The 9,636-nt window shown below is 40.4% G+C and overlaps 1 long non-coding RNA gene across 1 annotated transcript; it reads left to right on the top strand.

Moving 5' to 3' along the window:
• The first annotated feature begins 638 nt into the window (after nt 1-638).
• On the top strand, nt 639-2,654 carry LOC123986286. Its single transcript, XR_006828835.1, has 3 exons — nt 639-758; nt 1,531-1,574; nt 1,725-2,654. It is a non-coding gene; the product is annotated as an uncharacterized LOC123986286 (long non-coding RNA).
• The last annotated feature ends 6,982 nt before the right edge of the window (nt 2,655-9,636 follow it).

Below are 9,636 nucleotides of genomic sequence, written 5' to 3'. Positions count from 1 at the left end.
GGTCAGTTTGGTATCTGTTATTTAGTCTGTGTTTTAGGTTTCAGTCCTGTCTGTTGTCTTGTGTCCAGTTTGCTCCGTGTGTTTTTGCTTGTTGGTCTGATCCTGTCTGTTGTGTCTTGTTGGGGAGTCTGTTTGTGTTGTTCTGTTATCTTGTCTACCTTGTCCAGTCTGTGTTATTATAGTTCAGTCCATGTTTTCTGTTTTTGGGTTTTGTTCTTGTTTAATTCTGTTTCTACCTAGTTATTGTCATTATTGGTTTCTGTCTGTCTGTTAGATGTCAGTTTATGTTCCCTGCCAGTTTTATTTATTTATTTGGTTATGATCACTCGGTGTTAGCCTGTTCTGTTCTGTTCAGCCATCTTTGTCTGTTCTGTCTTGTGGAGTTGCCTGTATTTCTTAGTTACTTGGTCTGTCTTGTCTGTTCTGGGTTTTGAGTTCCAGTTAGAGTTTTGTCTTGTGTTTTGCAACCTGTTAGTGTCTATCTGTTTTCCCCTGCTGTCTCTCTGCCTGCCTGTGTCTCATTAGTCTCATCTGTGTCACCTGTGTTGCTCCCGACCTGCTCGTTAGTCCCTGTGTGTATATGCTTGCTTGTTTCCTTCAGTCTTTGTCCAGTCATTGCAGTGCGTTGTAGTGTGTAACCTGTCTTGCGCTGTCTCGTCGTGTCCTCCTGTTTCCCTGCTTTCTGGATTATGTCCCCTTGGATTTTTCTGTTGGATCATCTTGTTTGTTTGAACTGTACCTGGACTCAGCAACTCATTGTAAGTGTGCTCGCTTTTAGTTTGCCAAAATAAACCTTTTGAACTGTACCTGCTCAGCTCAGTGTCCTGCATTTGGGTCCTCCAACCTGCTATAGCAAGGGATAGCAAGGATGGGCATTCTGCTATAGCCTGCCCATCCTTGCTGCTTATTCTACAAGCAGCTCATAACCTGCCACCACCCCAGCTCCATCTTTCAGGCTGTACCTGATTAATCATGTAATTCAGTATTAATACCTGCTCTCCCTGCCTTATGGCTTTTCCACATAGACACGTGAAAGGGCAGAGAGGTGTGCTCTCCCCGCCTCAAGGCTTTCCACATAGGCTTGCGAAAGGGTAGGGAGATCCCAGAACAGAGCCATACTGCCAACATAACTACAGCAGAGCAGCGGCACAATATCAGTTTTTGATTAAAGTTGTCCTGACTGAACTGATTTTAATGTTTTGAATCTAGCTAAATTGCAACCTAAAATGTAAAGGTTTCCAAATATGAGCTACTTTGAAACCATCTATTCAGTAGAAAGGTTAAATTAGTAAATTCTTCTCTCTATGGTTGTATAATATTTACAGAATTACATCATAATACATAAAAGCCAGTAATAAATAACCCTACTGTTCTGTTTGAGGTCCTGAAGACTTGGGGCCCATTGTTACAGTTGAAAATTTTTTTTATTTATTTAAAATAAATAACATTACATATTTTCAATGATGTTTTCAACTAGAAAAAGTGTGTGTGTGTGTATTTTTACCCTTCTTCCACATCCTTCTATGTCAGCCAGCATGTGCCCTGATGAAGTGATGCTGATTCTAAATTTCACTGTAAGGATCAATTTTGTATGACTATTACATTAAAATAACAATTATAATAATAATCACAAAAGTTCCAGAGATGCAATAGAAAACTCTTCGATTTTTAACTCATCACTTTAAAACACCCCTTATTCATTGCTCAGTACTGTATTTCTACAGAATATTGTGCAGGCCAGGATCCTCTCCACCAGAGTTTAACCTCGCCCAGCCAGCAGACTGCACTAGGCGGCCCACTAATGGACTGGTGTGGTGCACGGCAGGAGCAGGCGTTCCTAATGACCCGTAACTGAGCAGCACTGGGCTGTACAGTAAGAGCACTCAGGAGCCTCATGAAATCTAACCCCGATCTGATTTTGTAACAGCATGCGCTTCCTCAATAACATGGCGTCACTGGTGGGTGTGAATAATAGAGAAGCGAGACAGGCTCCAAGCACACAGTCTGACAGCAATAGTCCTCTCTTTCCACCCTAGTAGTTTTAGTACATTTATTACAGTATCCCCCCACTAGCATTGTTGACTAGCTAATAAAATCTGCTCTGGCTCTGAGATTTTCAATCTATCCCACATTTATTCAAGTCTATTTCATCCACAGCAACTTCTCTAAAGTCACTTCTACATGCATGCAAACGGGCTGAGCTTGTCTATTGTTGAGGGAGGGAGTGAGAAAGGCTGTGCTGATGCTTCACAGCCCTTAATCCTATTGAAAGTTAGGCCTGCTGTTTGTTTCCCTGTGTTGGCCCTATCAGTCACACTTAGATGAAGCCTGAGGGGAAGTAATATGGGTAGATTGGGCCTGAGTGGCAAGGGGAAGTTGCCAGGGCAGATGGGGGACTGCAGAGTAATACTCTGTGAAGTACCACAGCCAGAGGTTCAGTTCGCTGTGGATGGATGTGTAATGGTAATGAAGAGAGATGAGATGAATCTGATACTCACAGGAGGGAAATGTCTCACTCACATACACACACACAAGCAATACACTCAAGAATAGCCCTATGGATTATAGGCTGAAACGCTTGCTCTTGATAAACATAATTTGGCACGGTGCTATTTCTGCAGTGTCTCCACTTTTAAATGTTTCGAGAGAGAGAGTGAAACTTAGAAGAATAGGAGTATAGTAAGAAGGGAATATGCTGACATATTACATTGTCAGTTCTAAAATCATGGAAATAATTTCTGTGATAGGCTACACTTCCACATGCTGTATCAGTGGATAATGCACTTCCTCTGGTGCACAATCAATAAGGACTATGGAAGATGGAAAGGGAGATAGGCTGGCATTTTAAAATGTCTACATCCTATGCCGGCACTATCTCGCTTGTTGGGACAACAATGTCAATGGGATGATTCAGTGTGCCGGTTTTTAAGCATCTACCAGACACTTTTAATGCATGGCTGGCTCATTTTTTACAGAATGTGCTATGACTTTTAAAATATGCAGTGATGGATGTCACATTCAGTCAGAGTGCATTTCAATCTTGTTGTAAATACATAAAATATAGATGTGATCTATTTTTACGGCATTTTATCCTGAGTGCTTAAATAAGCTGTAATAAAATCAATAAGTAGACCTTTGACAAAACTTGTTATCTAAAAGCTAAGCAGATACATCCAGTTCTTTCTCAGAACAGCTGTTCTGAAGCCCGATGAGCTATATAATGAGAAATAAGAGAATAATGAGAAATTATTTAGAGTCTTGTTTTTCCTTACCTAGCCTGGTAGCTAATGAGCCTGAGTGCCTAACAATGTCTCAGAGAGAAATTAATAGGGGGTGAGGGGTTGCACTTCTATTCAAATTAGGGGGAAAACCATCAATAATACTCTTTAGTCAGTCACAAGGTGCAGGTTAGAGCTTGCAATGTGAATTCAGAACTATCCTACATAACAAAACAGAATCAGAATCAGAAAAAAGCTCATTTTTCTTATTCTACCAGCAAATGAAGATTTATGGCTGGTGTCAAATCATAGATGATTTACATAACGCAACGGGTATCCTGCCACTAGTGGAAGGACTGAAGGAGGGAGGGCTTTTAAAAGCTTTGAGGTTCTCCAGCAGGCATGACGCCCTATTAATATGCACACATATGTGCCTCTGTGAAATGATTTTGGGCAGATGATCATATCAGTCATATATGGACAATTTATTTCTAATTTGCATGTTTAAAGCTAAACCCAAACCGGGCCTTTAAATTGTATGTTTGCACCCTTTTTAACATCTCCAAATCCTACTTAACATTGTTTTATCATCATTGAATTGCCTATAAACCTGAATAATAAAATGATTAGATGTTCTAACAAGTCCTCCACAGAAAATGACTCATTTCTTCTGTTTGCAGTCTCTTCAGCTGGATTTTCATTACATCTATGATTTGTGTCTACAGTACTTTTTGTCCAGCAGCAGATCTAACAGGGGGGTCAAAATATACTATGACTATATATTTCACTATATAACATCAATATATTAGATAACATACATTATATTCCTCTTTCTTTGAGGAATATACAGTATATTTTTAATACATAGCCCATAAAAAGCAACACTATGTAAGATAAGTATTTTGTGCTATTAGGGAACCCTGTTGTCTCAGACAAGACATAGCAACTGTGTACACAGAAAGAATGCAAATGTATGCCTTTAATTTCATGAAGCTATCGGCAATGGCTGGCAGCCTCTCTTTTTCTCTTCTTAGCTGTCTTAAGAGGCTGCTGAGCCCGGTTATGTTGCCTGTCTCTAGTTAGACGCCGGCGTTCTCCAACAGCAGCAGCAACCGACGCACTTACTAACGTAACAAATGTGAGAGTTTGTTATCTTGATGTGGTTTTTGCCTTTGTCGAAAAAGAGTAAAGGGGAGATGGAAACACTTTTTTTGAATAAGTTCTGAAGTAGCCAACTTGTAACTCACGACTGATCAGCTGTTTCTGCTGTCGCCGTATTGCCCGGTTGTGCTGAGTTCTGCATGCCTGCTGAGAATTGCATGAACCTTGTGGCTGGTAACGCTCATTTGTGCTGAGGAAAGAGGTGGATGCAAATCTCGGCAGGTAGCCTTCATCATCTGTTCTGCCAAATTATGCATTCACCTCTTAAAGGTCCTTTTCAGATATCACCGCATATTTTTGCTCAATCTCAATGAATGCTACTTCTGAGTGTAATAAAATATTAACGACTCTAAACGTTGAAAGTAAAATGTATACTTCATAAATCATTTATCACCATTGATAAACCCCACAAAGGATATTAAAGCGTTTAAAAGCCTTATTTGGAGGTGCATGCAATTCTCGGCAGGCATGCAAAACTTGGCATAACACCGGATATTCACACGTGCAGAGACATGGCTGGCAACTTGCCCGCTTGAAACACATTTCTGAGGACTTCTCTCCATTTTTCTAAGATCAATGACCATCAGGTTCATGCGACTGGTTTTGTTTCTGGTTTGGAACTAATACGTCTTGTTTATTACAACCATGTGTAATGCTTGCCGTCCATACCAGCTGATGGAAATGCACATATTTTGCAATTTCTTTTTTTTTCTTTTTTGCCACATTTCAAAAGTAAGCTTAAAATTCACATGAAAATTAGATGGAAACATGGCTAATGAGTAAAACCCAGTCCAATATGTACTCGGGTTTTCTCTTCCTCGCTTCCTCCAACAACTTCTTATATGGTTTCTTTGCAGCCTCTGTCAGATAACCATACTGAGAATACCAAGTTAGCTTCTTCCAAAAAACATACATAGTACATTATATACTTTCTGCTTCTTCTTATAGCTTGCTTGCCAAAGGGTTTTGTTGTGTTGTGGTGCCATAAAGCTGTGTATAGCGATAGAAATCCTGCCTGGGATTTCAGTCTCATATAGCGCCATAGAAAGCCCCCATGGCCTAGAGAGGCAATTATAGTGACATCACTCACCGTATAACATGTCAGTGTACCATCAAAATGATTTTGTTGTTATTTTAAGACATAGTGTTGCTTTAAATATGTCCTTCTCTGGTGTTGTAACTATGCTTTATAGTCATTTAACTATTTTGTCAACTTCATCAAATGCACAACCTCAGTTTTTGGCAAAGGGAAGGGTAAGCACTTAATTACTTTTCAGCATACTGAGTTTTAATAAAGTCAGAAAAATGTAAAACTTATTTAAAGAAAAGGGAAAGTGGTTGAATTTGTGATTATTATGTACACATAGAGCAGTAGAATCAACAGAGCTTTCAGCAATGAGGAATCAAAGCCAATGTCAACAAAGCACAATGGTTAAAGAATATTTAGCATTAAATAAGATTGGCACCAACCTATCAACAGTTTTACAATCAAAGTGAAATATGTTCAGAAAAAAGATATTTGGTGTGTATCTCATCTCTAAGATAGTGTTTTATACTGATCTAGACAAGAATGATAGTCATCAAAATCTCATTTCACTTTGTCTTTAAAGGACCGAGGTTGCAGGTATACATTCCCAAGCCTGAAGCTTGGAAAATCAATCAGGAACATAAGAATGAGTTCCACGCAGTTCTCTTGTACGGCCATCTTGCTATGCCCAGGTTAGCTTTAATCATCACTGATCCCTTGCTACTATTCAGAAGCTCACGACTCCTTCTCCTACCCTGAAAGCCTTTGATATGGATAGGTGTGAAACTGGCTCTCATTGCTGATCCCTACCACCACCAGGCTCACCATCCCAGTAATTCAGTTTGCAGTCTCCGGTTTGTGAATTGATTACTTTGCTTTGCCTCCTTAAATTGGTGTCTGGAGAGAGGCTCTCTCTCTCTTCTGAAAAAGCTCTCATCAAGTCAAGTGGAAATCTAATATAGGAGGGTAATGGGAATGGATAGTTGGTGACCTATGGTTCAGAATGATGTGTGAGGGTGATGATTTGACGTCTGCAAAGATGAGTCCATAGCTGGCTGCATCCCACTTGTTTTCCGGTGGGCTTCTCAAGGTCCTAAACAAGTCTAGCACTCCCCAAGCCAGCTGCACTGCCTTCAGGGCAAGAGAAGTGTAATGAAGGTCCAAGGTCAGATTTCTAAAGCACGCAACAGAAGTGTTCCTGGTGGGAAAATAATTACAACAATACCTCCTTTGATTATCAGACCTCTCCTCTCAATCCTTTTTCACTTTCCCTACCGTGTATCCAGCAGATGGTGTGCTCTGTGATCGTATGTTGAGATTACATGCTTCATGGCTTGCCAGCACTTAGGCTTTTGCCAGTGCAGCAGGAGGTTGCGTAAGAAAAAGGGCCACATGGTGGTAGGAGGTGAAGAATTGAGGTGACTATGAATAATTATGTAGGCATGTCTCAGTATGTCTGTCTGACTAAGTAATGCACGTAGAGCTTACAGGACATTTACACTTCCTAGACTAGCCTCCTCACCTTTAGAATCACACTTTTGCTGTGTCGCTTTTTTGCACATTCATCACACCTTTCCTCAATCTTATTTCTTATTTTTCTAATCCTATCATCTTTGTATTCCTCACCACTCTGCCATGTCTAGACATTTGCAGACTTTGGTGTATCACTGATCGATGAATCACTCGGGGTAACATGTGTGGCACAGCTGGCAGTGTTGTTTTCCTAGGAGCCACAAATCACAAACAAATACATCCACATATATATATATATACAAAGATTTTGAAATTACAAAGACCCTAACAGAGTCTACATATACTATGATAGATGAATGTCATCCCTACAGGCATCCCTTCTCACCAGTCAGTGCACCACATGCAAAATGTCCTGCTGCAATGTTATTATTGTATGTGAAGAATGCCGGTCAGACGGAATTTCAAGGAAAAGGGCATCTGAAGGGCAACTTTATCCCAGTAGGATGGAACACAACCTATGAATTACTTAAATTGTTGTTGCAACTGACATGCCCACACAACATTCTCATGCTTAACCTATCTCTTTCCCATCTCTGCTGGGTTTTATAAAACATTACTGACCCCGGACAGACTGAAGCCTTGCTTCCTAACCCCACAGAATAGCTGGAGTCTTTGTGGAAGGCGTGTTGACATGCAATTAAATAGGAGCAGAAATGTCGTTTAAATATTTCATCACTCGAGTGAAAGAACGGTAGGGAAAGAGGACTAGTGTCAGTTTTAGTGCATGGGCACAATTTTTGGAGAGCTAAGACAGGTTTTTTTATGCGCGAAGGAGTAAGTGAATGAAGAATGCAAGAGGGAGGGGAGAGATGGATAGATGGAGAGGCGAAATGTGACAAGACAATAGAATATGGGGAAACTGAGTGAGAGGGGAGAGAGTGTAAAAAGAATGGACAAGTCAATATGTTTTCGCTTCCTGACTCAGGGAAAAATGGCCTATGTGTACAAGGATGCTTTAGCTTAGCCACACCTTGTGAAATTATTAAGAAAGGGGGCATGGGTAGATATACTGAGCAGTGCATAAACTTGAACATATGGCACCTATAATCTTGTTCCCATTGAAAAATTTAAGAAGGATGTGCAGTAGAGCAGTTTCACCAAGGGAAAGAAAATACATCCAAGACCAAGGACTTGCTCAAGGTCATTACTTTTTTCTTTTCTCCCCTCATGACAGCCTTTTCAGAGCAAAACCACTTTGTATCTTCTAGTTGTGACACAGTTATATTCCTCACACATTTGCATAGGTTACAGCAGCAGATGATCAGTTATACTAAGGAGTTGCCTTGATGTTTAGAAAAGCAGGTTAGTTTGAAATGAGATTACCACCATAGTGGGACAACAATAAAAGAGAAAATGACATGCTGTCTAACAGGAAATTACTTTATCTCAATACCTGAATATCTTGTCTCTTCTAGCTGTTTTGTAAGTTACACTTTAATTTTTGGGTAGTTCATAGCGCCAGTTACTTCATAATTAGATTGTGCCTTGAACCCGAGAACAAAACTGCCTAACTCAGATGAAGTTACCAGTCCTCTCTACTATCACATATTTTAGGAACATATTTTGACTTCGTTCCTCTTCCAAGAGAAAAGGCATAATTAATAATTGCCTCTACTTTGAAAAGCCTCTCGAGAATGTCAAGGCAACTGTGGTGCAAGCAGAGCCTTGCATCTCGTGTTCTGTGTGCAGCCTAGATTTCCTCCTCTTGAGATTGGTGTCTCCCTGGCGACTGTCTGGTCCAATTCAACCCAGTGCTGATGGCCTGTAAAATCCCAGTTCCTGGAGGGCTAGCTTCTAAAACATTCATCATTCTTTCACTTCCCTCTAGGTGCAAGCTCAGCCTATATCAGAGGATTTGACAGGGGCTTTTTCTTCAGTCCTACTAGAAGATTTAACAGCCCCCTCCTCCATCACCCCTTGCTTAAAGAGCAGGACTTTCTAATCACATTTCTATTCTTCTCCCTGGTCAATGGACTGGCTGGGTCATGAGCCATGTGCTTGCTGTGTTCAAAACCCAGCTTACATCAACTCACCTGGTATGTGTCTGAATGTATGTAACCTTCCATTACCTTTTGGTTAATAATTGTGTTACAGCATTGGAACAGGCTATTTCTATGAAATCCTTGAACAAGTCTTAAAGATGATGATTCACAGCTAACAGTGCGGAAATGTTCAACTTGAAATGCTGTTTCTTACCGTTCACTTCAACATACCTTAAACTATACTAGCTGTAAGGAAAGGAGGACACATTTTGCTCATGGTACTCAAACAAACATATCCCAGCCTGTTAGTGTGCATGACTGGCTTCAGATGAGGTGATGGAGGGTCCTTTTCTAGCTTTGATTCATCACTGTAAAAGCTAGACTTCACACAGTTCATTTTGCCATTCAACACTAAGCCGGTCTGTTGCTTTACCTACACAGAATGAAATAAGTTGTTGCTTCAAATCAGCAGTGACGAATGTGCAGTTTTCCACAGTTCTTGCCAGTACCTCTTCACAGCCACGGGGCTATTAGTTGCTAAATAAAGATCAATACAGAACAAGAGATCCATGCAGATACTAGTACTCAGGGACATTTACTCATTAGTTCTGCACATTTGTGTTTGAAACAGAAGTGGCCTTTGTACATAAGAAAAAAGATTCTCCAGCTATAGTCAAAGAGGAGATAAAGAGGCCAGACAGAGCCAACAGGAAAA

The sequence above is a fragment of the Micropterus dolomieu genome, linkage group LG17 (genome assembly GCF_021292245.1).
Source record: "Micropterus dolomieu isolate WLL.071019.BEF.003 ecotype Adirondacks linkage group LG17, ASM2129224v1, whole genome shotgun sequence".
NCBI lineage: Eukaryota > Metazoa > Chordata > Actinopteri > Centrarchiformes > Centrarchidae > Micropterus > Micropterus dolomieu.
The sequence above is the reverse complement of the archived record's forward strand: the minus strand, read 5'-3'. Positions and strand labels throughout refer to the sequence as shown.